The sequence below is a fragment of the Columba livia genome, chromosome 26 (assembly GCF_036013475.1).
Source record: "Columba livia isolate bColLiv1 breed racing homer chromosome 26, bColLiv1.pat.W.v2, whole genome shotgun sequence".
NCBI lineage: Eukaryota > Metazoa > Chordata > Aves > Columbiformes > Columbidae > Columba > Columba livia.
Window position 1 is genome coordinate 1,165,131 of NC_088627.1, and position 26,873 is coordinate 1,192,003.

Sequence of the window (26,873 nt, forward strand, 5' to 3'; positions counted from 1 at the left end):
ATAACGAGCTTGAAACTGGGAAACCAATCTGAATGCTTATTTTACACCTCCCTCTTTTGAACTGGTGCTTTGTAGCAGTGTAATTTATGGTCGATGCGTATATGAACCAGCCTGCGCGTCCTCCTTTGCGTGACTTAAACAGAGCAAACAAGCTCCAGCCCCAAACCGCGGGCGTGGATATCGTGTGTCCGGGCAGAGCGCGCTGAGTGGAATGCCGTAGGAAATAGCTCTTACCCCACACTTTATTTGGTGTGAGAGATAACGTGTTCCAAAAATGATGCGGGAGCTCAGAGGAGCTGAATACAATGAGGGAGATTCATGAGCCCTGGTCTCGCTTGAGCTCTGATAGCGGAAATTAAACCCACCAACACCCTTAATTTCCGCTGGGGTCCAGGACCCCCAGTGCCGTGGAGGCCGCTCTGGCCTGGGTGCTGGGAGGAGTTTTCTCAGCATCCTTTGCAAAATCCGTTCTCAAGGGACCTGCCCTTGGGTTGCAAACACTCGCTCCCGATCTCAGCGTCTCCACACGCGTCTCTGACAGAAGCAACTTCTGATTATTTGATATCTTTTGTATTTATAAAGTAAAATACAAGTAAAACAAACTGTGTTTTTGACAGCGCTTTCTGATCTTCCTTAACTGAACCTGGACTTCATTTTATTTCTGACTGTGATCTAAATTGAAAGTCAATTTTCTCCTCTGGCCTGGTTGAAAGTACAAGCTAAACTAAAGATGTAGAAATGGTCTTTAATACGAATTTCATTAAGATGAAAGAAGGAAAAAGAATCCAGTTTAATTTTCGTATTTCAGGAGGAACGTGCAGTTCGAACTCCCGCAAGACCGCGTCCCGTGAGCACGTTGGGACCGAGAGCCGCGTGTGCATCTGAAGGAGGGTGGGAATGAGAAGCATTTATTGGAAATGCACTGAATTAACGCTGCTGCGAAATCTCGAGGTTGTTGCCAGGGAATTTTGGGGGGTGGTTTTGAATCCTCCTCGCTGTCGTGCTGCTCTGGGTGGGGAAAAGGATATCAAGCGGTTCAGTAGCACATGGGAGCTGTGCACTGCTGGCCAGACGACTGCTGCAGATTCATTAGCCTCTAATTACACGTTATTTTTACCCATCCTCCCATCTTTACAAGGGCTGCAGTGTCGCAGCGCTTCCTTCCTCTGGGCTTTGACAGGAGTCAGGTGGAAGCCTGTCAGTCCTTCTCGGTGTTTGTTTGCAGGTGGAGGGGGCACCGCTGTGTTCCCCAGAGCGGCCCGTGTGCCCGATGGCCCGGGCGGGATGAACCGTGTGCTGGCGACGTTTGGTTGAGCTGCGTTTCCAAGGGAAAGTCTGAGTTTCACTTCAGATTAGCGGGGGGTTGTTCAGAATTTCCAGGTGATGGCTCCTGGCTGGGCCAGGCTTCCTCGAGCTTTTGTCAGAGATGTGGGCCGTTTGTGGCAGCTGTGAAGCACATCTGGAAAGGGCCTTTTTCCCCTCCCTGCCTTCCCGAGGGGCTGCAGAAGCGGTGCAGGGCGGGTGCGCGCGGGCAGCAGAGCTGATCCAGACCGACTGTGCTGCTGCGATGGAGACGTCCTGCTGGGACTCCGGCGCCAAACCGGCTGGTGGAGGCAGAGCTCCAGGAGAGGAGAGAGAGGGACCTGGGGACAGCCTGCGGACAACCCCAAACCACAGTGATGGAGGAGACTCAGAGAGAGCTGGGTGGCTTGGACAAAGAGGAGAGCACAGCAAATACTGAGAAAATGTATCCCTCTTACTTGGAGTTCATATAAAATTGCAAACAAACCTCCTAACCCAGTAAGTAGTTCAGCAGCAGAGCCTGGTGCAGTTATTGCCTTCTGGAAGAGTACACAGCCAGACGTTTGGCAGAAAATCGCGTGGTCAATGCAAACTGCAGGTACTGTGGTGAAACCCAAACTCCAGGAAAGGTCTTTTAGTGCAGAAAAAAACCCGAACACGAGTGAGTGCAATAATGGGGCTCCCTAACGTGGCTTCTGCGAGCTTTAGGTGCAGGAAACGTTTCCTCTGGTGCTGGTTTGGTGCAGTCTGTAACTGTGGGCGTGCTGAGGGTTGCAGAGGGGAAGGAGCCCAAGGGCCCTCTCCTGGCACAGACCGAAAGGACGGCTGGAAAAATCACGCAGGGCCATGGACTCGGGCGGGCGGGTGAAAGGAAGGTGCGAACGCTGAAGTGGGGCTGAACGGCAAGCCACACGCTTTATTTATAACCCAAATATTAACATAGTGCAGGTGTAAATCTGTAGAGGGTGTTCTGGGTGGGTTGGTCTGTGGTTCCCCCCGGGCTGTCCTGCCCAGCCGAGCACAGGGGACGAGGTCGGTGGTTTGGGGGCGATGCCGGCTGGCGTGCCATCAAGCCGACTCGCAAGGGTTTGAGTAAACAGGTTTTTGGAAGGCAGATCAGAAGGTACCTTTACAGTGTTACCAGAGTTCTGCCAAATATGAGCAGCAGGTCGGGGGGAAGCACGGTGAGGTTTGCTCATATCTTAGAGCACAGCTCCTACAGACACCTGCAAACTGAGCCCGGTTGCTGAGCCCATTTCCATCTCATCGGCATCAATATCACCCCATCCCTGAGACACCCCAGGCCAGGCTGGACGGGGCTCTGAGCACCCTGAGCTGGTGAAGATGTCCCTGTCATGGCAGGGGGGGCACTGGGGGGCTGGGAAGGTCCTTCAGCACAAACCACCCTGTGATAAAACCCACCTGAATTCCAGCATCCCCAACCGCTGCCCCCAGCTCCTCCCTCCCCGCACGCGTGTGCTCCCAGTGCAGGAGTTGGCACAGAGGTGCTGGAAAATGTGAGGTGACGTGAGGAGAATTAATGTGTTGTTAAAGTAAGTAAATAAAGAAGGAGGGACGCTGGCCCGATGGCCGGGAGGGCTGCGAGGGGCCGGAGCCGTCGGGCACCCCAGCGGCATCGCCTGGCTCCGGCGCGTTGCGTGGCCTCGGGCTCGGCGCTGGCGCACGGACCCTGCGCTGCAGTGTCACAGACCGTACGATTTGGGTGAAACCCGCGCGTGTTACAGATGTCTGTGTTCCATTATTATCCCCCCTGATCCCATAGACGTTCTCGGTGCTCCTCTGGGGCATCATCTGTGCCGCTGGTTCCCATAACAACTTGTGAATTCATCAGTCCAAAGCTGCATTTATTTTTTTTTAAGAAAATCAGCCCAAATTCTCTTTTGTCAGCTGCCGAAGCACTGGATCCCTGGCCGCCTGCCGCTGCTTTTCTCCTCCTCTTTTCTTGTTTCTCATGAAAAGAAATCCAGGCATAGCCTTCGAAGGGTCATTACAACTGTTTATAAAGAAAAAGCGTATTACCTATGCAGCATTAGAGATGCCGGGCCTTGGCAAACATTTAAAATTGAAAGAGCAGTAGATTAGAAGACTTTTCTGTGTCGGGCGCTGCTGTAGTTGATGTATTAGTCCCGTTAGCAGCTCTCTGACAGGTCTATTTAGAGCTTCCCTCTGTCTGGCTTCCTCAGGCAGCCACACTCATTACTGCGGCCGTCACTCAGGAGCACTTAGATTGGAGCTGGAACGGGCTCCTGACACAGCGTGTGGCAGGAAAGGAGAGATAAACACCAACAATCCCCCTCCCACCTGCGAACTGAGCACAGGGTGATGGGATTTGACACGGGGAGGTAAAACACTCCAGCATCCCCAGGGAGAAAAAGCACTTTGAAAGTGAACATTTATAGGCCACACTGAACATTGGCGTGGAATGAAAGTTATTTAACTGGTTAGAGATGAACGCGTCTGGTACTGTCAGCTCCTTTGCCCTCGCTAAGGTTTCCTTGCCCAGATGTTTATCAGGTTACATGTAATCCACCGTCCCGTTCTGCCTGGGTACTCAAGGATGGCCCCGTTTGTGCCGCCCTGCGTCCTGCTGCTTTCTCCTTTTTTCAAGACAGAGCGCCCAGAAGTGCAGCAAAACTGCTGTAAGGTTGTCAGTGAGCTCTGTGTCCACGGGCGCCATGCCCATTCATCCTTGCAAGGTTTCTTTCACGGCAGTGGAATCACTACCTGTGAGCGAGTAGTGTGCTTCGAGAACACTGCAGTCTTAGCAGTGATAACTAAAGAGGAGTTGCTCTAGCAGCTGGTACAGGTGCGTTCAGCTCAGGTTTGTGTTTATTTACACATTGCAAGGGGAATGTGGTGTTAATAGTGAGATGAGCCTTTAGTGAGTCTCCCCCTCCCATTCGTTTGATTATACCACCCGTTTGCAGTGAGCTCTGGTGGGCTGCTCCGCTGTAAACCTGCCTGGTCCGTGCTAACGTTTTCCTGAGTTATTGTTTTCCCATTTAAATCAACAGCTTTAACCCCGGTTTTACCCCTCAGCTCTAATTCAGTCTCAAGTATCGCCCCGGGGAAATTTCACTTTGAGCTTTTCAAAGGTTACCCAAAGTATCAGGTTATTGGATTACGTTCCGCGAGCGGATTTGGGGGGAGCGGGGAAGAAGTGCGATCGATACCCGTGTCCTCTGGAGCTCTGTGAAGAAATCCTCCCCGGGAGCCGTTTAGCCTCTGATTTCGCAGGGTCTGGCCGGCTCGGGGTGTCTGGAAGCACTCAGCATCTCCCGGGACGCGGCTGGATGGGAACTTGGCTCTTTCCCTCTTTTATACGGCATATTCAGCACTGCAGCGCAATCCTTAACAAAACCGGGCTTTGGCCAGTGCTTGTGGCTTGGGCCGGGGCTGTTCCCAGTGTGTATCAGACGTTATCGCCTTCACGTGCTTTGTTTTTCATGAAGAAGTGCGGATCGTTTTGTTTTTCCCCAGTTACCAACTGGTTTAGTTCAGAGGCTCTTCAGGGCTCCCAAAGGTTGACTTCGGGGTTGTCGTTAGTTTGCGATGTTACTGGCAGCGGGTTCCGGGATTTACCGCCAAGAAACATGTTTAGGCATTTGGATTACTCTTGTAAATTTTAATTAATCGCTTTGCTGCTGTATAAGGCAGCGCCGTAACACATACTTAATGCTCAAGTATTCGATTTCTTACAGCAACATCGCACCGTGGGTTAAAAAGTAAAGCTGTGGGTGACAAACGTCTGCGTTCCTGACAGGTTTATTTGGGAAGAGTCTATCGAGGGCCCCGCGCAGCGGGAGGGCGGCCGGCCGGGCTCGGTGCTGCTGTCCCAGGGGACCCTGCACGCGTGTCCCCAGACGGCCCTTCAGGACCGTGCTCGTCTCCTGGCAGCTCCCGCGCGCTGCAGTTACCTGTGTGCGAGACTCCGGCTCCTAACGAGCAGCGTGTGGTCGCGGGTTCTGTTTTACAGGAGATGGGGTCCAGACTCCCGGGGCTGCCCGCCCTGCTCGGTCTTTGTTTGCTGTGACAGAAGCATAAGCCTTCAAATCAGCAAACGCCGGACAAAAGTAAGAGCTGGCGTTGGTTTGTGTTGGGTGCTGGCAGCTGCGAGGCGCTGCTGGGAGGTGTGCGCAGCATCTCGCATCCCTCCTGACCCGAGCGGCGAATACACAGAGGGGAACATACAGAGCTCAGCACATCCTTCCCGGGCTGGAGCAGCGCAAGAGCTGTTTGGTGCGGTACAACAAAGCTGTGATTTTTTTTAAAATGTATTTATTTCTTTTTGAAGTGCACCCCAGACCTTGCAGCTATAACCCCATTACCCAAACAGCCGTTGTTGTGGGCCGGTGACCCCGGCCCGCTCTGCACCGCGTCCCAGCGCCCGCCGCGCCAGCCCGCGACTGACGGCTCCGTCTCCAGCTCTGATCTCATGTCTTGACCATCTGCTTCCCCTGGTGGTCTCGGGGGGTCTGCCAACCAGCCGGGCAATCAGAACTCGCGGGCACACGGGTTGGATTATTTCTGGACCTTCCTCGCCGCCATCTGTTTGGGAGGGAGCCACGGGCTTGTCTTGCCCAGCTGGGCCAAGGTGCCGCCGCAGCCTCGCCAGGGAGGAGGAAGCAAACAGGATAAAGAAATTACCGTCGGCTTCAGGAGCTGCATCAGCCGCGAGACAGCGCTGAGCGCCCAGCGGGCACCTGGAACCCGCACAGGTATCACAATATTGCTCAGCACCTGCAGAGACATTGCGATATTGCCCGGCCCAGCGCCCCGGGGCTGGCGGACACGTTCAGGTGACACGGGGCAAGACACCAACTTTGGTGTGACTCGGGAGCTGACTCGCGTTGCCCGTGACAACCCGGGTTGGAGTCTTTTTTTACACGCACACACATTCGCACGTGCGGATGTTGCTATAACAACCACCAAGACTTTAAAAAAGACGTTGGACTCTTGTTTTCCAGGTTGCAAAGCACCGAAGTTCTGCTGCGGCCCAGGAGGCAAACAGCTGCCTTCGGTCCTCCCACCCCCCAGAAAAAAGGCACTAAATCAAGTGTGCCAGGCAAAACGTCTGGTTTAATTATGTAAAAACAGCCTGTAATGCCTTAGTAGGAAAAGAGAGGCACACAGTCTGCTGCTCTGGTGTTGGAAACGGCCCAGCCAGTTCACGGCAGCGAAGGCTGCAATAAATACCGGGTTTGGTGTCCCCAGAACGTCACAGTTGAATAATGTCACCAGTAAAGGCACCGGTGTCAGCAGGAAGTCACAAATCCCAGGTGAAGGTTGTGACCTCAGCCTGTGGTGCAATGTAATTCGGCAGCGAAGGGGCCGGGGAGCGGGATCAGCGAGAGCCCGTCCCGGTGTCCCTGCGGCCGCGCCCGGGATGCGCTGTTCACATCTAGGGAACGGCGTGTGCCTCCTGTAGCCTCAACACCTATACTCTATATTTTTCCCTTCTTCTCTGAGCGATGGGGACACTGAACAGTGTTGGGTTTATTCTTGCAGGGAGAGGGGAAAGCAGGAGAGGCCGCCAGGCAGCGCGTCTCGCGGGGTGTGCGTGTATGTGGGAGCCCGCGGGTGCTGGTCTTTGTCTCGCATGTTTGGAACGAGCCTGACAGTTACCTCAGCGCAAACACCAGTGCCTGGGATACCCGAGACGTTTTTCCCCACCTAGAAGCTGTGTCGGGAGGACGGAAGAAAACACGCTGTGGAAATTCGTGGGGGATTTCTAGGGGTGTGACAGTCCCAAACCAGCTGCCGCAGCAGATGGCCGGGGGTCTGGAAATCCCAGAGGGACAGATGTGCGTGCAGTGGCGATCGGTCCAGCCCGAGAGCACTGGTTAAACTGGACCCGGGTGCTGGGTCTCTTGGGGAGGTCCTGCAAGACGGAGAATCCTGCGGGTGCTGTTGGGCCCCTTGGCTGGGTGCGGGAATGTGATGTGCATGTTCAATACTAAGCGGTTGGTTTAGATCTCCTGGTATCAACCATGCTCTTTAATTTGTATGATTTTCAATGGTTTGAGCGCTTCCAGTGGGTTTATGTTGTGAAATGCCGTCTGCTGGCGTGGGCCGGGATGGCGGTAAGCGTTTCATTGTCGTGTTTTGTAGGTGAGGGTGGTCTCCTGTCAGCACTTGAGGCTTAGTGTTTGATTATGGGCTGTGCCGAGCAGTATCTGAACAGCTGTGGGAGAGACTTTGCCTGTAGTCAGAGGTGGGGCCCCAAAACCCATCAGATTAGATGTAAACGTGCACTATTCCAGAAACTGGTTTGATTTCCTGCATGTGCCCTTATGGCTGACTGGAGACCTCAGAACCCACCTGAGAGAACAAGGAGCTTTTCATCCGGAGATCAGCAAACTACAGATTATTTTGCGGATCGTATCACTAGAAACTATTGTATTTTGCTCAAACTGGCGGCTTCCAGAGAAACGCCGTGCGCAGCGTTGGTTGTGCAGCCTCGCGGCGCCTGAGGCGGGTGATGGGACGCTTGTCCTCGCCGACAGCTCCATTTCCCAGGCTGGACCTAAACTCAGCTTTTGACGTACAGCTCCTTCTCCAATGTACAAATTAGCTCATTAAACACTTTGCATAAGATGCCCAGGAGCTGGCAGCCAGGGCGAGGAAATCAAACCCGCTCGCGCTTTGTTCACCTGCCTTCAGAGCCGTGCGCCCTTCCTGCCGTGATTCATCCCGAGCCGCAGGCTCCGGAGCCCTCGCTTGCCTTCCCCAGCGCTGCGCCGCGGACAGGGCCGGGCTGCCGAGCTCAAAGGAAGCGTTTGAGCTGCAGAAATTGTGCAAGGCAGCGCGTTGCTATTTCTGGAGCACACTGTAATGTATGCGTCTAGCCCGGCTCGCTCCAGCAACGGCCAAATGTTTTTCAAGCAGTAAAGAAGGTAAAATAGAAGCAACACTGTACTGGAGCCAGATTTTCCATGCGTTCCCCGAGCAGAGCCCGCAGGAGCTCGCACGTGCGCTCACAGACACATAATTAAACGTGTCGGTCACCAGAAGGATGGAGCGGGGGCACCGGGGACCTCGGCTGGGCAGCTGCAGCCGCTTACGTTGCGCCGTGCCCATGGCAGCACGTGTGCTGCCAAACCGGGGTCAGCAAAGCCTGGCTGGGGTGAGGGTCGGTGCTGCTGAGAGAACGGGGGGTTATATGGAAGCACCGGGGAGAAGGCAGCAGCAAAAATTAATAGAGCATCGCCCCAACTGCAGCTCTTGCAGCCCCCGATCTCGGCTCGCCTTCGGGAGGAGGCTCGGGATCGTTATGTCGCTGCAGAACTGTCACGCAAGAGCATGTCTGCAGCACGGGCCGCGCGGGCTCGTTAGGGGACTGGAAGCAATTAGGGGGATGTTGGCTTGTTTCTTTGCCTGGTTGCTGCTTCTGGCAAGGGAGGATTTGCCAAGCCAGCGCTGCACGGGTGCGGCCCTGCAGGTCTTAGTCCGGAGCAAGTGAATGGGGCTGGGCAGGGGTTGAACAGACACGAGATGAGGTTCTCAGGGACATGGGTTAGTGCTGGAGTCAGGTTATAGCTGGACTCAATAATCCTGGAGGTCTCTGGCAACCAAAATGATTCTGTGGTCTCAGGCGATGCTGCTGTCGAGCAGATGTCACGGTGTCACTGTGTGTATCTGGAGATCTTTGTGACAAAGGGACAGTTGCAAGGGCCTTAGTGTGGGGAGCATGGGAGAAGGGATAACAGATAAGGAGTAAAAGAACGAGTGATGAAAAGCCCTGATACCTCAATGGGAGCAAGCAGAAGAATATCTGCGTTGCTACGACAGTCAGAGAGGTTGCGATGGTGTCTGTGGTATAAACAGCATACACGTGAAGCTGCCTCACGACATGAAGGTCTCGTGTTTTCCACGCCAGGCTCCCTTTCCCAGGTCGCCCCGTGAACACCCGAGTCTCCTCCAGAGGGATGAACCTGTAGCGGCTGCTGCCCAGGTGAGAGGCTCAGCCACCGTGTCGACGCCTCCTGTGCTGGTGTGGGACACGTGGGGCCGTGGAGCCCGTGGCCGCGGTGCCTCGGGGCTGAGCTGGGACGCTGGGGTGGGACATTGGTTTCCTGCTGCGACTTCTGCTTGTGGTTTTCTAAAGAGGTGATGGGTTCTTTGGGGTTTGTGATTCCTGGAGCAGATGTGCGGTGACTGAGCATCCAAAAAGATGTTTTGACGTGCAGGACTGATCTTGGTCTTTTATTTCTGCTTATGGCGTGCCTCTGGTTTTGTTTGCGGCTGCCCAGGCTGTGCCCCGTGCAGGCGCTCGCTGTGGTTTTCTGGACGCGGTCGGTGTGGGTTGCGGTGCCAGAGTGGAGGTGGCATCTCCGGCTGCTGTGATTTTCTTTCTGTCTCTTTGTCCAGCAGCTGCCTAACATAAAATATTTAGAAACAGAAGCCACTGTTGGGTCTCTCCTCGTGAGCTGAGCAACACGACCAGCAGGTCCCCAAAGCCTGTCCTGCCTTGTCGCTTGCAGCTGTGCCTTTTTCCCCCTGTGACCTTCACAAAGTTGCTTCATTTGCTGGTGCAGTGTGACTGTCCTTAGGGATGTTGTTTGCCCAACTTTGGGGAAGTTTGTGGAAATCAAATCCCGTTCCTGGAGCTCTTGGCGAACCCTCCAGCAGAAGGTGCTGTGCTGCGGGGCATGGACACGGCTCAGCCCAGGGCCAGGCGCTTGTGGTGGGGGATTTTAAGGACCAGGAGTCACTTGGCTGGTATGAGACAGAGAAACAGAGTCCTGGAGTGAAAAATGGGGTTGTCTGCTGCCTGCTTTGGAGTGTGCAGTTTATCCGTAGGATGCACAGCCTGGTGTCTGCAGCCGGGACGTTGCAGATCAGGTTGTTGCCAGTGTTAAAACCCATTGGGGTAGGATGCGCAGCACAGCAGCACGAGAGGAGGAGCAGGAAAGGCGCTGAGGAGGGAAACACCACGCGAGTGGCACGGGAGCAGCCGCCACCGTCCCGCTGCCACACAGCAGGCCCGGCGTCCCTTAGCGAGCGCTAATTGCAGGGGGCAGCGTTTGCACCCCCGAGCAGCGCGGAGCTGCAGCGGGAGCTCGGGGCGGCTCCAGCAGCAAATGCTTCTCGCTCGGCCGCCGTTAGAGCTCATTATCTCACTGACCTTTAATTTCGCAAGTGTTTCTTGCAATGCGTTTCTTCAGCCTGGTCCGGCTTCTGACCTCCGTTCCCAGAGGCAGCGGGGTAATATATTCATCTGGTGCGCTGTCTAGCCGCTCCGCAGCCCCCCCTCCGTCCGCCCCTCCGGCTCTGTCCTTTTTGGCAATCTGTCATTTTTATTTTTGGGACGAATCCAGGAGCTGAGTAAAAAGTACTTGGGCAGCTGGAGCGAGAAACAAAGGGTTTTAAATACGCTTTCACGTGTTTGCAAACAACTGCGCTTCATCGGGGTCCCTGCCCGGCGCACTGGCGGTGATGAGACTCTTCTGAGATCAGAATTAATTACACTGCACGGAAATGGTGCAAACCAGACAACCATGCAGTGGGAAATACCTCCTGTTCTGTGGTCCTTGTCTGTCTGTCTGTGCTGCTCCCATCACTGTGGCTACGGAGCACCTGAGGTTGTGCCGCTATAGGGAGGAAGATGAGCAGACAGAGCTAAAAGCGTTGTTAGGATGGTGTCGATGCTGCACTTTGAGGATGCTCCATGGAGAGTCCCATGGGATGTCGTATGGTTGGAAATCATCTACCAGGGAAGATCAGTGTAGGGAATAATGATGCTGTCCTGTCAAAATATCCCCATTTTTCCTGAATTCTCATAGCTTGTTCCTGGTGGAAAAAATAGTTTTGAATCAGGGAATTAAAAAGCAAAGGATTTGATTTGAGGATGATTTGAAGAGGAAAGAAAGCTCAGGAGCGCAGGGAGGGGCACAAGAGCTGTAGTTGGAGCAGGTGGGTTTGTTGATACCAAGTGGCCCGTTAGTCCCAGCTCATCAGTTCTGATGAATAAAACTGAATTTGCAGGTCGGGGACACAACTGTGCTGGGGCTGTGAGGGGTGTTGCTGACCTGGGGACACGACTGTGCTGGGGCTGTGAGGGGTGTTGCTGACCTCGGGACACGACTGTGCTGGGGCTGTGAGGGGTGTTGCTGACCTCGGGACACGACTGTGCTGGGGCCGTGAGGGGTGTTGCTGACCTGGGGACACGACTGTGCTGGGGCTGTGAGGGGTGTTGCTGACCTGGGGACACGACTGTGCTGGGGCTGTGAGGGGTGTTGCTGACCTCGGGACACGACTGTGCTGGGGCTGTGAGGGGTGTTGCTGACCTCGGGACACGACTGTGCTGGGGCTGTGAGGGGTGTTGCTGACCTCGGGACACGACTGTGCTGGGGCTGTGAGGGGTGTTGCTGACATCAGGACACGACTGTGCTGGGGCCGTGAGGGGTGTTGCTGACCTGGGGACACGACTGTTCCAAGTGCTTTGAAATCAACCCCTTTGCTGTGTGATGACCCGGCTCCCCAGCCCCGGCTGTTCCGAGGCTGCTCCTGTGCGGGGACAGACAGACGGACACAGCCACGCTCTGACTCTTCCATGAACACAGTGTAATTGCGGGAGTTGGCACAGCGGCTTGGAACAGATCTAATTAATTAATTGAAGCCATGCTGAGATTACATTTTGTTAGACCTTGGAATCAGGGTGGAGTCGATGAAGTGTAAGCACAGGTTGGGAAGGGAAGGGGGGTGTGTGCCACATGTGCCACCTGCGGCATGTATGCATTATGTATGCATATATTCATGTATATATGCATATATGCATGTATGCATATATTCCTGGTTCCACTGCAGCCAGGGCAGTCAGGGAGCCTTTGCTTTCCTTATCCCTAATATTGTTTTTAGTGAAGAAGAGGTTCCTTTTGCTTTTCCCCATGCTGATCAATGTCATGCTCCATCCCGACCTGCCTGTGGTTTCATAACCAGGGCTGTCAGCTCCATATTTTGTGCCTTCAAAACAATCTGGAAGGGAAATTCAGAGGGTCATTGCAGCTATAGTTGCATCTCGGTGCTCGCTCTGCTCCCAGCAGCTGCCGGGCCGGCTATGTATGTGCTGGTACAACTTCCACCGCTGGGCTTTCCAGGAATAACCAAGTTGTTTGGACAGGTAAACAAGGGTGCATGTGGGGTGTAAGCAAACCCGTCCGCCCTCCGGCCAGCGGGGCAGCACAGGACCTTTCGGGGCTGTTGTTTTCCCTGCCGAATCTCCAGCATCCCACACGACCCGTCTTTTCTTCTGGCCGTGTCAGGAATACACTTCCCGCTAATTTTAGCTCTCCCTCCGCGCTGGATATCTTTGGGGTTTGGGCACAATGAATGCCTTATTCATAAAACTACAAACACCGTAAAAAGAAGAGCGAGGAGGTGGGGGCAGAGCGTCCCGCCCTGCGCCGTTTCTGAGCTCCGAGCAGCTATAATTTTGGCTCTCTTGGAGAACAAGCCGGGGTAGTGTTCGCTCCAGCAGCCAGGAAAGGGCTGGCTGTTTATATTTAGGGCCTTGTAGATCTGCGCAGTATGTGCAGGTGGCGCATTAAAACGTGTGGATGATTTCTTAGCAGGATGAGGCTGTGTTTTTACTGGCCTGCCGTTAATTCCGTGCGAAGCCTAAGTAAGCACTGAGAATTTTGTTGTAACGGCTCCCGGGGTTAAATTTTGTAGCCTTTGGAGCGTTCTTTTGAGCTTAATCCTTGCGAATTCCTCCCGTGCACCTTCCTAAACAGTTTTGCCCGGAACACACATTTTTAAGAGCAGGTTGGCAGCTCCTGCCACTTGGAGGCTGTTGGGTGTTGGTGACCGTCATTCAGTGTTCACCAGGTAAATGTCAGTGAACCGCTGCAGTGAGAACAAGCAGGTGGGTGTGGAGCAGTGAGGGGGGTCGTGGCCCGGGGTCTGGGTCACCGGGACGGGTGCTGCTCTGTTTGGAGCAGGTTGTGCCTCCTATTGACCTCCAGCCCTGCTCGTTGGCCCCAAGAGCTGCGGGAGCTGAATCAGCGCTCACCTGGCGCCACCTGCATTCCCACGGATTCTGCTGAGCAGGATGCACATCCAAAATGAGCGCATCCGTTTTGGGGCCACGGCTTCTGGAGTCGGGTCGTTGTTCCCGCTCGTCGCTCAGCGCCGCAAAGTCCCGGTCAGGGTGCAAAAGAAGCAGCTGTCGAGTATGGCTGATGTTGGTTCTTTAGACAGAGCAGCATTCGTCTCTGGTCTTGGGATATGGGGTAAAGTGAAATGCAGGTTCTGTTTGCACTGGAGTATTTCTGTGCGTGTTCGGGTGCTTTGCTGTGGGAGCCAGAGGGGCTGTGTTTAGAATGTTTCCCAAGACACCCCTCTGTACTGTGCGGAGCTGCTTGGGAAGCGGCTGCACACAGCTGTCCCGGGGGTTTTCAGGTTAAAATGGGTGTTAATTCAATAAAATTCCAGAGGGTTGCGTTCTTCAGCACCGACCGTTTGAGCATTGAGCAGGCGTTCCTCACTTTGAGGATGCGTTGCAGCGGCATGTCCAATACACAGAACTGCCATCAGTACCACAAACGTAAGGTGAAGGTGCACGGGATCCACTGGCTTGTTATTTAACCTGCACCGAAGGCACCGGAGCCCGTGTCCTCTAACGGGATTAGACATTACATTTAAAAACACTAAGCCTGTTAGCACAGCGCATAATTAAGCCCTGGAATTCACTGCCAAGGAAAATCTTTGGGTGAATCTTAACGACATTTAAAAAAGAGGCAGACACATCTATTATTAATCAAACTAGGCGCAGATCCGTTCGTGAGAGGTATCAGAAACAAAGCCGCTCGGGAAAGAGTCTTCCACGTGCAAGTCAAACCCAGCCTTGCTGGCAGGGAGGGGTTTATTTTCCTGCTCCGATCCGCGCCGGCGCGGTGCCGGTGGCGCGAGGACGCGCCGGGCCCGCGGGTGGTGAGGAGGACGGTCGGCCGGGTCAGCCGGGGCGCTGCCGCCGTTTCAGGTCGTTGTACCGTTCAGCAGAGAAAAGTACCAATGAAAAAGCGGGGCGATTCCGCAGTGCTTTGCCTGTGAACAGCCCCGCGCGGGGCTGGGGGGTCACCGGGTGTCTCGCCTGCGGTCATTTTGCTTTAGAGCCTTTTCAGAAAAGCGGGAGGAGCTGCTAAAGCCGGCTGCTGGGACCTCGAGTGTTGCTGGGCTTTCCCAGTCCCCGCTCTGCACACCCTCCCTAAGCCAGCGCGGTTTCTTCCTCAAGAGCCCGAGCTGGAGGTGGGGAGAGGGAGGATGGGAACCTCAGTGTCTTCGCCCTGCAGGTTAGGAGTTGATTTTATGCCAAAACATCATTAATTTCTGACATCTCAGGAATTAAGCCTTGACTGTCTGCTCCCGGTGCTGAGATATGGAGGTCTCGCCGCGTAGCTCTATTAGCTCAATTTACCTTTCTCTTCCAAGACAGTTTGAGCACTAATTGACCAGAATTCAAACCAGCTTTTTCTCCTGGTAATGTGGGTTCATTGCTTATAATTGACCTGCTTTTCTGGCAGTGGAGATGGCTCTGGTAGCCAGCGTATACTGTGCGACTGCAGCCTGTAATTACTACGATTTAAGCCCTTGAAGGAAAATTTCAGGAGCTTTGTCTGCTGAACTGACACCGTAAAATAATATATATAAAAGAAAAATTTCCAGGCTGGTCTTTTAAAGACGTGAGCAGAGTCGGGGCAGCGCTGCGCTGCTGGCGGAGCAGGCTTTGGAGGAGAGGCCGGGCTTGGGTCTCCTGGGCGCATTCACAGGGGGGGTTCCTGTGTCAGTGTCTCAGGGCTGTGGTTGTCCTGCCTCTCGCTGGCTCCCAGCACCCATCCGGGTTGGTGCTCAGCAGCGGTCACACACCGAGCCCTGGGCCGCTCCAGCTGTTCCCCAGACACACACAACAGGGTCCCTTGCCCAGGAAAACAGCAAGAAATGAAGTTTAGTAGCAGACAGGACAGGCTGCACTCGTCATGCACCGAGCACGATGGACAAGCGTGCTGACCAGCGCTGTTTACGCAGGGATGGCCCTTTTTATCTCATTGTCCCCCTGTTTTACCACACGTGTTCCTCCCCAAACCATCCTGATCCCTCCCTTCCCCACTGTGGTTTCTTCCCTGAACATCCTATTGTAAGTGTTGTGCAATCCCCTTGCCCTGCACCCCGTGTGTCCCACACCCCCGCCGTCCCAAAGGCGCTCGGGTTGACTCATCTCAGTGGGTTTCACAACCGTTCCTGGGGCTGTAGTTCTCCTGGGACAGCCCCGGAGGGGTCGGGCAGGGTGTCCCCTCCTCTGAGCCCGTCCTTTGGGTCCCCGCCGGCCGCTGTGCCCTGTGCTCCGCTGGCTGTGGAGAGAGGCCTGGGATGGGCTGGTGGCTCCAGGGATGGGCCTGGAAGTAGCTGGACAGGGTTTTATTTGGTTCCCCCACCTGCCATGGATTCTCTGTTCTCCTTTGTGGGTGCACACATGAGATTTTTATTGCATAACCTAACCTAGCCCTCAGAAGTGGCCAAGGCGGTCATGAGCATGTTCTGGCGCAGCGGCCTCCACCAAAAGGTGATGTTTCCCCCTTTTGCTTGTGTCCGAGGGGAACAGCAAACCTTTAGTCCAAGAAAACATTATAAAACTTTTGCTGGGAAGGAGGTGACTGCCCATCAGTGGTTTTCCTCCAGCACCTCTCGTATCTGTACCAGAGGGCAGCGTTTGGGCTTCATCCTGAGTTTGGGGGCTGCCCGTGCCTGGCGGGTGGTGTTGGAGCAGATGTCCTCCCTTTGGGTCAAGACATAGATGAGCAAAGTGACCAGCTCCAACGCCTGGGGCATTTCTGAGCGTGTGTGGGTGCCTGAACGGGAGCACCCAGGAGGATTTTAGGTGCTGTGTGGCCTCTAGTCAAGTTTAGGCATCTTAGGCATAGTCTCTAGTCAAGTTTGGGCATCTTAGCCCTTGCTCCAAGGCAGCGTGGAGCATGGCGTGACCAGATTGCTTTCCTGAATGTGCTCACCACCACAGATGCCAGAGCCATTTGAAGATGCCAAACCAGGTGCAAGAACATCTGGACGTCACCTAAAGCTCCAAGATTTTCTCTGTCTTCTGCTGATGGCCAGAGCAGAGCTGGGCTCATCTCCAGCCGCAGCTCCTTTCTGCTCTGCTGCCCTGGGGGTAACGACACAACTACCGCCGTAAAAATGGAGAGAGCGGGAGACAAACCTTGCTGTTCAAATTGACCTCTCTGGGGTTCTTTTAGAAGACAGGAAAAATGATAACCTGATTTACAACAGCCCTTTCCCGCCGTGGAATTCTCTGTGTGCCTGTCCTGTCTCCCTGCATCTAGAAATAAATCATCAAGCGCTTCGGAAATGCTCTCATAGGAATGAGCCCTTTTATTTGGCCACCAGATGCACCCGACAGCTCAAACACACTTTCTCTACTCAGTAAAATAACCAATAACTCAGTAAAATAACTCGGGATGCTGAGATTTTTTGCAAACCTTTGTTTCACATGTATTTATTTGAATTTATTTTTATATGTGACCTGAAGTCTTACTTTCCTAAGTTCTAAGTTGCTACAGCTTATTTGGAATGGCCTTTTTGATCAATTTCATTGTCTTGTCTACAGTATATATATATATGTATATATATACATATATATATATGTATATATATATATGTATATATATATGTATATATATATATATATATATGTATATATATATATATGTTTTGTGTGGAGTTCATTGGCGAGTGATACACAACAATGTTTGAATAATCCACAACAAGCACAGCGAGGGGGGTCAGGTGGCGTTTCTGGTGGTTCGATGAGGTGTAAAATAACGCGCGGTCCTGTCCGCGCGTCCTTCGGCGAGCGGCGCCGCCCGCGTTTGGCAGCGGGGCCGCACTCCTCGCCCCTCCCGCTGGGCCGTCACCAGACCCCCGCAATCCAACGTGGTGCTCGGGATGTGCATCTTGCAAGGGGTCAATCCACTCTAGGGCTTCCCCCTTGGAAGGAGGTGTGGAGCTATTTACCTTGTAGGAATCTGCGGCTGGGTGAGATGAATCCAGCCGTGCTGCAGAGGACAGGCGTTAATATATTTTTATTAGCAATAGCTTAGAGGTCCATGCTGCCAAGAATTGGGGAAAGGTGCGCAGGGCTAAACCTCTTTTTCTGTGTATTTTCAAGGCTTTCTTTGTGCTCTGAAGATGCCGGACAAAGAGGCGAGGGAGCCTTGAGCTCCTGCTGTTCCAACTACCAAGTAGCCACGAGGTTTTTAACGCGCGGTGGCAAGCGAGCGATGAGAGCGGTTGCCAAACTCGGCTCCGTCGTCACGGCCACGGGTAAATACTGTACGTGGCTGCAGTAAACTAGAGATTCGTTAATTGTTGTCTCATAACAGCCCTGCTGCAGAGATGCGTTAAGTGGCCGATGTAACCTAAGTGAGCACGTTGAGTAGGTACAACAGCCGCTCGGCATTTTGCTTAATTGTATTTTTCCCAGTGTATCCTGCATTTAAGGTTTTCCCGAATTCCAGCTTGCACAAAGCGTTTCGGAGCCGCTGCCGCTGTGCTGGGGGATTGCTGAGCAGAGCTGGCTCGGGAACTCCCGTTGCAGCGCTCGGAACGTTGTCATCCGGCAGATGCGTGTGGCTGCGCTTAGAGAACAAACGCTGTCCGTTTGGAGGAGCTGAAGGAGCTGGAATCCCTGCTTTACAAATGCAAAAAAGCTCAACTGGCTTTCAAGGATAAAGTTATGCTTGTTGCCGGAATGGTGCTTTTTTTCCCTTTTTCGGTGGTGCTGGGCTGCGCGGCTCCCCCTGAGCTCCCATCAAACGCCGCCTGTTAGTGGCCAAATGTTGGTTTAGCCACAGATGCAAAACTTATGGTGTTTTATTATTGAAGTTTGTTAGGAGGACACAGTACACTAGTAAAACTATTTTGGTTTTCTATTGCTAATTCTGACTTGAAAGAGGGAATATGAGCTGACAAAACGTTGTGAGTTTCTTCGGCGAGCGGCAGAAATGAGGTAATGCAATTAATGCAACGAGCAGCAGAAGCTTCTGGTGGAGCTGTGTCATGGGAAATCATTCCTCCAAGAGAACTGACTGGTGAGTGGTTACCTGGCTTCACAGTCTGTGAATATTCGTGGAGTTTCACTCCAAAACACACACTGCTGATGTTAATGCCTTACAAGTTTTATGAGTTTCTCATTGCTGCTCAGCACCCTGAGTTTGGGAGGACTGTATTAAGGGTTGTTGGCTTATCCTGAGGTCCCGGCAGAGGTGGTTTTAGGGACTGCAGGAGCGTTTTGTCTCTAGAAGAAAATAAGAGCTGTGGTTGTCCATCCCCGTTCAATGCTGCGTTTCAGGATTAGTCCAGTTGTTCTCTAATGAGGGTGTATTATTCAGTGTTTCTTGTGTCATTTATTTTACTCCTTCCCGGGTGAGCCCAGGGCCACCAGCAGGTGAACTGTCCTGTCTACACGCCACCGAGGATCTGGGGCCAAACTCAGCCTCGGGATTACTCCATCGAGGTGAACGGGCAAATTGTTCCAACCAGGTGATTCTGTGATTCTAAATACGTTGGGATGGAGCAGAAAAGGTTGGGGTGTTGGTCGGTTCTTAGTTGCACCGGAGTAAAGTGGGAGTCAAGGGATCGACACTGGGAGGTCGAGCCCGGGTTTCCTTTCACGCGCAGTCTTTCTCCAGGGTGTGTGCTGTTTGTTTTTCTCTGTTACCTCTCCCACCCTTTGAGTATTTTATTTATACTTTTGTTAGCTATTAATTTCTTCTGCTTGGTTTCCTGTTTGGCGCTTGGAAGGCCCATCTCACTGGTTTTCTGGCTGTTACACCCGGAGCCCGGGGGCTGTGGGCGCGGGGCTGTCCCTGCTCGGCAGTTCGTGGGCACAGAACACCCTTCGCCATCCTTTGTCTAAGGGAAAATTATTATTTTGCATGGGACAGTTGATAATTTCACAGTCCGGGATGATTGTGGTTACTTGAAAAGTATTGTCAGGGTCAAAATTAAGGAGGAAAAGGTTTTAGGCAGCATGAGTGAATTTTGATGGCTATTTCTATGGCGTCTTGTGTCTAAAAGGCGGAGAAATACTCATGGACTATATACAGACGGTGCTGCCAAGAAGGAGAGGGCTCATGGCTCAAGGGCTGGTTTTACAAACAGCCGTTTGGGGTGCGCGGGATGAGCAGTTTCTGATGGACTCGGGAGCTCTGCCGGCTGGAATCCAAGAGGCCTTTCCCATCGGGCACGACGACGGCGATTTGGGGCCATTTAACTTCTCAGAAAGCGAAATGGAGCTTTTGTTTTTGCACAGGTTTAGAAGGGACGCGACACCTGCGTACACAGTGCAGTTCAAAATACGTGGTAAAGATGCTTATTTAATTTTGAAATTAACGCTTGTTACGCATAGACGCCCATTCTGCTCAGCGTGGACCGGCTCTGTGATTCCTTGTTTCACGTGCGTTGATGTGGTTATCGGGGTGTTTATCGTATATTGGTCTGTGTCAGTGGTTTCCAGCCTTTCTTTAATTGGTAAATCTTTCATGTTTCCAGCGGGGTGCAGTCGTTTGCAGAGCAAATTTAAGCTCTTCCAGGCTTGCTTTTCTTAGTTACAATTGACAAACCCTCCGGATCCGCAGGGCTCCCCAGGCGCGCTGGAAACATAGGAAACATAGGAAGGTTGTACAGCAATCCAGAAGGGAAAGGAGAAGAAGGGCAGCCGTGTCCCTTCCCTGTGTCCCATCCGACGATGCCACCTCTTGTACTTCGCAAAACCGGGTTGAGCGGGAACCTGCTCAGGTGCTTGTGCAAAACATATAAAAATAGGGTGCGATGTTGCTCGGAGACGTGTGTGTGGTTGATTCCAGCAGCGCAATGAGCATCGCTCAAGGCTGTATGGTCTCTATAGGTGCCTGTGCCGCCAGCGGGGCCCAGGGGGGCAGGACGCGCGTCAGCCCGGCCCTTTCGCTCGTTAATTCTTGCCGAATCGCAGCAGCCTCCCCCCCGAGCGCGGTGCGGAATACGTGCGCTCGCCCGCATTACTCATAGTTGGCCGCGATTTCCATTCGCGACATATTGTTTGACAAATGTCAATTCCGAAGGAAAAAATCATTTAAATTATTTCTCCGAGACAAAGTTTCAGATTTAACGTTGAGCAGATGCTCCGTCTAAAATTAGCGTGATGACTCCTCATGGCTGCTCCTTACCAGGACATGTGTCTCTAATGTAAGTGTTGGAATAGTGGAACTTTGCGGTGATTTTTGGGTAATTGCAGATTGTCCTGCACGCATTCGGGACGTTGAACGAGCACGGGGAGCTTTTGCTTGGGGAGCGGCGGGTCCCGTTCTGCAGATGTGGGAAGCGAGACGCCGAGCTCGCCGGTGGCGCTGGCTGAGCCGAAACCTGCTCGTGGTCTCGTTTGTTTGTAGGGATTTACAGTTCAGGTTGTAAAAGGCTGTTAAATGTACCTGAAATACGTTTGGGTGGCAGGTTTCTGCTGCTCCAGCTTTCCCAAGGGGAAGGACGACACAAAACCCGTGTTCCCCATCCCCTCTTCACACAGGATCCTGATTGCTGGAGCTTAGGGCCTTAAAAATAATAATAATAATAATAATAATAAAAACACAACTGCATTTTGAAGTCTCCAAAGAGCTTCCCCGGCTGGGAAGGCCGTGATACACAAAGGTGAAGTGACTTGTTGATAGTTGCTCAGCAAATCCGTGGGAGAGCTGATAGGAAAATCCCTGATGCTGCAGCAAAGGGGTTTTTAGGGGAACCTCCTTCCCCCGGTTACTCAAACCGCAGCTTTAGCAGTCACGTATGTGCAGAAACTGAAAATCCCGACCCTGCTTTTGGCTCTGTTGGTGCATTTGAGCAGCAGGGACAAGAGGGGTGAGCTGGGGAACGGCTGAAGTGCTGAGCACCGAGGGTGCTGTGCTGGGGACTCCTGCAAAAACCAATAGAGCTCAAATTAGAAGAAAAGCAGCGGTGGGGATGGTTTCAAAGAGGCCTTTCAGGCGGCGGGGAGCGTTGTGCACCCCCCGGCCACGCTGAGGTGAACGGGGGCGGGCCAAGGATGGGGAGGAAGAGCCTGAGCTTTAAATGAGGGTGAGCTGTGGTGGTTTGAACCATCCGCGACCTGAGGACGGTCCCTTTCCCGACCAAACGCCGGTTTCTAACAAAGGATTTGCACAGAGCTGCCCGGCGTGGCCGGGACGTAACCCGCGTGCCCCTGACCCCCGGGGGAAGCGCAGTCTCAGGGGAACATGCGCCTTGGTTTTCCCATTTAAGCAAAACCGCACTTTTCCACCCAAGGAAAGCCACCGGGCAAACACCTTTGTGCCGATTGCCGTGAATGGCCTCGTTTGTACCGTCCGGGGAAAAACACCTGCAGGTTTTCGGCTGTTGGAGCACAGAGATGAACCTCCCCAAGTGGGACGAGGCTGTTTGCTGTGAGGGGCAGAGTCAGGGATGCTGGTTGCAAAATAAGTTTAAAAAACTATAGCATTATTTTAAAATGAAAATCTTGAACGTGCCTATTTTCAGCACCACATGGTGCACTTCGAAAGCAACATTAGCACCTTGCAGCTATTTTGGTGAATTCCTGGGGCTGTGTGTTCTACGGACAGAGGTTTTATCACAGCAGAGGCGCCGGGTGCCCTTTCAGCCTGGAAGGTGATATTTTAATATGTGATTCTCACAGCCCGTTCTCGGTTCATCCCCGTGTAGATGTGTGAGGAGGAGCTGATCTGTCTGTCTGGCCTAGTAAAACCAGAACCATGGTGAGGCTGCTGCTGGAGTCTGAGGCGCTTACACCAAAACCAACCGACGGAACAAAACAAAAAAGAAACCACACAAAACACGGGGTGCGTTTTGGGGCCGAATCGGGCGGTTTGAGGGGTGCAGAGCCCCAGGACACAACCCCCAAGTATCTCGGGGTAGCCAGGGCCGCCCGGGCCCCCGCTCCCCAGGGCTCTGGTGCTGCCGGGGGGGCTGGATCAGCGAGGAGCCCAGACAGGAGGCGACGAGGAGGAGGATGTGGGCAGGAAGGCGGGATGGATGGAGAGGAGCGGGAGGGCTGGAGGCCGGCCGCAGCTCCTCCGGCTCCAGCCGGGGCTCCCGCCATGTCCCCCCCCTTCGGCTCCTGCGGGCAAGAAGCCGCTTTTGCGCTGGAAAAATAATCGCTGGCGTGTGGGGGCACACGGCATCTCCGCCCCGCTCCTGAGCTCCAGCCCGGAGGAGTTTGCTCCCCAACCTGCCCGGGTGTGGGATGGAGCAGCACCGAGCCAGGGTGAAGGATTCCCTTGTCTGCCCCACAGCCACAGCAGCTGCTTGACAACAGGAAACAATGTGTAGTGAATGGAAAAAAAAAGGGGGTGGTGCTGCCCGAACAACTTCCCTTTACATCACTGCCCAAATAAGGAGCTTTAAACTAACCCTTTTCTATTGCAGCCCCGCAGAAGATCCCCCTGGAGTCCCAGGGTCCCGCGCTGAGGGCAGAGTCATGGGACGGCGGCCGTGGCGCGGGGGGCACGTGCAGGTAACAAACCCCCGCGCTTGGCTCCGCTGGCCGGGGCGGCCGCGGCCACCGGCGGAGATTTGCGTCTGTTTTTCTCGTATCAGCCGCGGTCAGCGCGGAGAGGGAAGAGCAGCCCATGGGGCGTAATTAGGAGCGCTCGTAGACTGGGGCATGTCTCGCTGGTGAGGTCACGGCGATGAGTAACCGGAGTTACTGGATGTCGGGCTCCTGCATCCTGTAAACACCGAGGGGTTGTTTCTCTTGATCCGCCGCCAGACAGCCCGGGTGCCTTCCCTGGCACTGCCTTAGCGCAGCTCCGCTCTTAATTGGCAGCCGCTTCTAATTAAGGTGCTGAGAGCTGGGGACTTTTCGCTGGCCGGACCATGTGGCAGGGGTGAGCTGTCTGTCTGTCTGTCTGTCTGGGACGGATTTCCTCCTTATCACTTGCACAGGAAAGCAAGCGGGGAGCAGAAGGGTTGTTCTTGGGCGACACGTGATGCGAGCGAGAAGCCGTGCGAGTGCAATCCCTGCGTGAGCTCCTCGCAAACCGGCTTTCCCAGCCCAGCGGCCAAAATATCCGCTGGCTCCTGCGGGCAGGTGAGAGGTGGGACCCGCTGGATGCCGAGGAGGAGGGTCCGGACAGGGGGCCGACCCTTGGGGTGCTTTGTCCTTTTCAAGTGTTTGTCGCTGCTGATTAGCACCTGCGCGTCAGCAGAAAATGAGGCAGCTTTAAAAATGCATTAAGCCTGAGTAAATGAGTGCTAATGATTTAAGCTTCTTAATCCTCCTTGATGGAAATTAATAATGCTTTTGATGCACCCAGAGGTGCGATCAGAAACGCAGACACGCGCTGAGCTGCTCTATGCAAATGTGTGGACTGTTATTCTGGAAAAAACAAAAGCACCGTGCATTATTTTAGTGTTTTCCTCCCGGTTCCGTAGCCGCGTGGCTGGGCATCGTGCAGGCGCCTGGCGCCTTCACCCGGTGCACCCTGGCGAGTGGAAGTGGCCGGGGCAGCTGACGCGGTGATTTATGGTGTGAGCAATACAATCCAAACCCTGCTCTGCTGCTGCAGGATAACCTGTAGCTTACAGGCTTTTAGCCTTCCTGGTGTTGAAAGATTATTAGTGTCAGCGCACAGAGCCCATTTTAACCTTCTGGATGTCCTGGTAGCTCCTTCATCGCAGCTCCCACCTCCCTTAGTGTATGTGGCTTCAGCGACCCCTTAGGAAGCTGCTTGTGCTTTTTGGGGACTGTGGTGTTTTTCTCACGGTCTCAGTGTTTCGGGAACTGTGCATTCTGATTCGTGTAGGAAAACGTTCGCAGTGCGTTTCCCCCATAAGAACAGATGGGATTCGCGTGGGGCGGGACGTTGTGATTCTCACTTGGCTCGCAGGTGTGAAGATGCTCCAAAGCCCATGAGTCCCCTTGTCCCCGTCCCCTTCTTAGCAGGCAGGTCTGACTGAAGGGATCCTGGAAAGAGGGTTGATTTTGTCTCTAGAGAAGTTTCCTTCGGTGGAGGGTGTGGAGGTGCCGGTGCGGGCGGTGGGGGGCTGATCCATGCTGCCCTGCTTTGGAGAAGAGAAGCCTTCTGCCCCAGGGCTTGTCGGGCTGGGGAAGGACTCGCCACAGCCCTTGTGAAGGAAACACAAAGTCTGCAGAGGACTTGTGTAAACTGTGTGCAAACCTTCCGAAGTTACTAGTTGATTAATTAATGGACGTGTTACCACCAAAGTCCTTGCAGCAGGTCTGGGCTCTGTGTCCTCTGGGGCACGTTCAGCACACGCGGAGGTGGGTGCAGCCCTAGAAACGCCTTCGAGGAGCAAAGTTATTCCCCGTGACTGACCATTTTCATCCTAATGCACAATGGGCACTTCTGATTTCTCCGTGCTGGACATCAGCTGTTTCAGAAACATTTCTGCGTCCCTCTGCAGCTTCTGTGCTGTGCTTTGAGCATCCTAACCAGGGACCTCGCAAAGCCCTTTCCCCCGGGGCAGCAGGAGGAGGCGAGACGGGACCGCGGGCTCTGCTCGCTTGGTTTTCCTGGCTGAGCACAAGCACATTCTCGCAGTGGGGGCGGAGGAGGGAGCCGAGCGGGGAGCCAGCGAACTCGGAAATGTTTGGAGCTCGCTCTTGAAAAATATACGGCAGCTGTCAATAGAATAGCTCAGTGTTCGGTTTGCGTAGTTTGCAGCGTGTGCGAGCGTGATCGGATGTGGGAACTGCAGAGGGGATCCGGTGGGGTGAGTCCCTGGAGAAACGGTTTCGAGAATAATATTTATTCTGAAGCGAGCAACAAAAGCGCTGTTGAGACAGCGTTGCTGCCGCGGGGATGCGGCACCGTGGCACGGGCGGGTTAGCGGTAACCGGAGAGAGCCGGGAAGTGCGTCCCGGCCGGGAAATCACCGTGGCGTCCTGTTGATTGGGTGGCGGGTCATTAACGAGGGGCTCCCGGGAACTCCGTCCTGTGCGTCACCGCAGAGTCCCGGGACGCGGGGTGGCTCCCGCTGCCGCTGGAACGCTGGGTTTCCCCGTCCCGCTGCAGCGCTGCCCTCGCGGCTCCGGCCGCGTTTGGCTGCACGTGTTGAATGCGAAGTGTTGGAGCAGACTCGCCGCTTCTGAAGCGCTTTAGGGTGTTTGGTTTCTTGGCAAGGGGCTTCAAACTTGGGGAAAAACAAAAAGCACAAAACTAACTCTCTGGGAAGGAAAGCAATTTATTTAGAATATGCATTCAGCGCCGTTGTCTCTGACTTTAAAAAGGCTGCTTGTTAGTAGATCTTTACAGCTCTGCTGGGATCTGCAGCCACTCGGGCCGGTTGGGATGCAGGGAGGTGTTTATTCTGTTTCCCGTTCTGCCCATTACGCTTGCTGAATTCTTCCCACCTTCGCTTGTGAATCCAGCCCCGTTTCTCGCTGGTGCTCCCTCTCCTGGCTCCGCCGAGACCACCTTGCGAGAGGACACTTGTCATCAGCGCTCCCGCTGCTGCGACTTGAATTGAAGAAAATGGTCTTTCCCAGGCCGGCCCTACCCGGCAGCCGGGAGCTGGGGCTCTATGGTCGCTGCAGTAATCAGAATGGAGATTTTTATCCCGCCTGGCTCTAATTACATGCCTGCATAAGGTGAACCTTTTAATGAGCATGAAAAGACGCATTGTGTGTCAGGGAGGGCCTGCGTTAAAGGGACTGGGGGATTATTCAGTCATTCAAAAAACATTTGGTGAAAGTAAATGTGCAATAAATCTTCCTTATCCTCCACGCTGCCTCGTTTGCTTTGCAAAGCCCAGCCCCCCTCCCGAGGAAGCCCAGGCTGGGCCCAGCTCCCGTAGTGCTGGTTTGGACGCTTTTCGGAGCTCTCTGAGGAGGGGACGGGGCTGCGCGGGCAGGGGGTGACCTGGGGGAACCGGCCATGCAGAGACATCCCGCGCTGGTCACCGCCTGGAAACCTTCCGAGAAGCCTTTTCCCGAGGAGGAGCGGTAACCAGCCCCTTCAAACACACATAGATGGTATTTTTGTAACGCTTTTTATTTTGTTTTCAGTCGCATGGAAATTTCAGTTCGGGGGCACTTTGTTCTGGGAACCGCTCAGCCGCCTTTGAGCAGGATAACTGAGAGGAAAACACGGGTGAGATCAAGTTTTCCTGCTTTCCCAAACAAGCTGCTGCGAGCAGGGGCCGCTGGTTCCCCGGTGCCCGGAACGCGGGTCCGTCCCGCGTGGGCACAGAGCGCCCGTGGGTCCAGCGCTCAGCGAACCTGTGCGCACAGCGTGCGAGGCCGGGGAGAACGGAACCGACTGTGCCAGCGCACAGGAGCTGGTGGCAACGGGTACAAAGTCGAGCATCTTCAGCGCTGTGGGAAACCTTATTGTACACCGATGGTATGAAAATATTATTTTTTAGTGCAAATGAGGCTTTCAGTTTCAGCAGCTTCTCAGTTTCCTGATCCTACATCGTCTTTTCCACGCTGTGTATCCAGCACTTCCCTTGTTCCTTCCTCCGGCTCTGGAGAGTCACCTGCTCGTTAA

The 26,873-nt window shown here is 53.8% G+C and overlaps 1 protein-coding gene across 17 annotated transcripts in view; it reads left to right on the forward strand.

The window, feature by feature from the left end:
• The window catches only part of HIVEP3 (HIVEP zinc finger 3), a 158,729-nt gene that overhangs the window by 55,596 nt on the left and 76,260 nt on the right, over nt 1-26,873 (forward strand). For 8 of the 17 annotated variants that reach the window (XM_065041381.1, XM_065041394.1, XM_065041395.1 and 5 more), the window contains exon 3: nt 22,786-22,873. The exons of 6 other annotated variants lie outside the window; for them this stretch is intronic. The gene's annotated coding sequence lies outside the window, so the exon portion shown is untranslated. 3 more of the 17 variants (XM_065041393.1, XM_065041384.1, XM_065041385.1) reach the window with 2 other exon arrangements.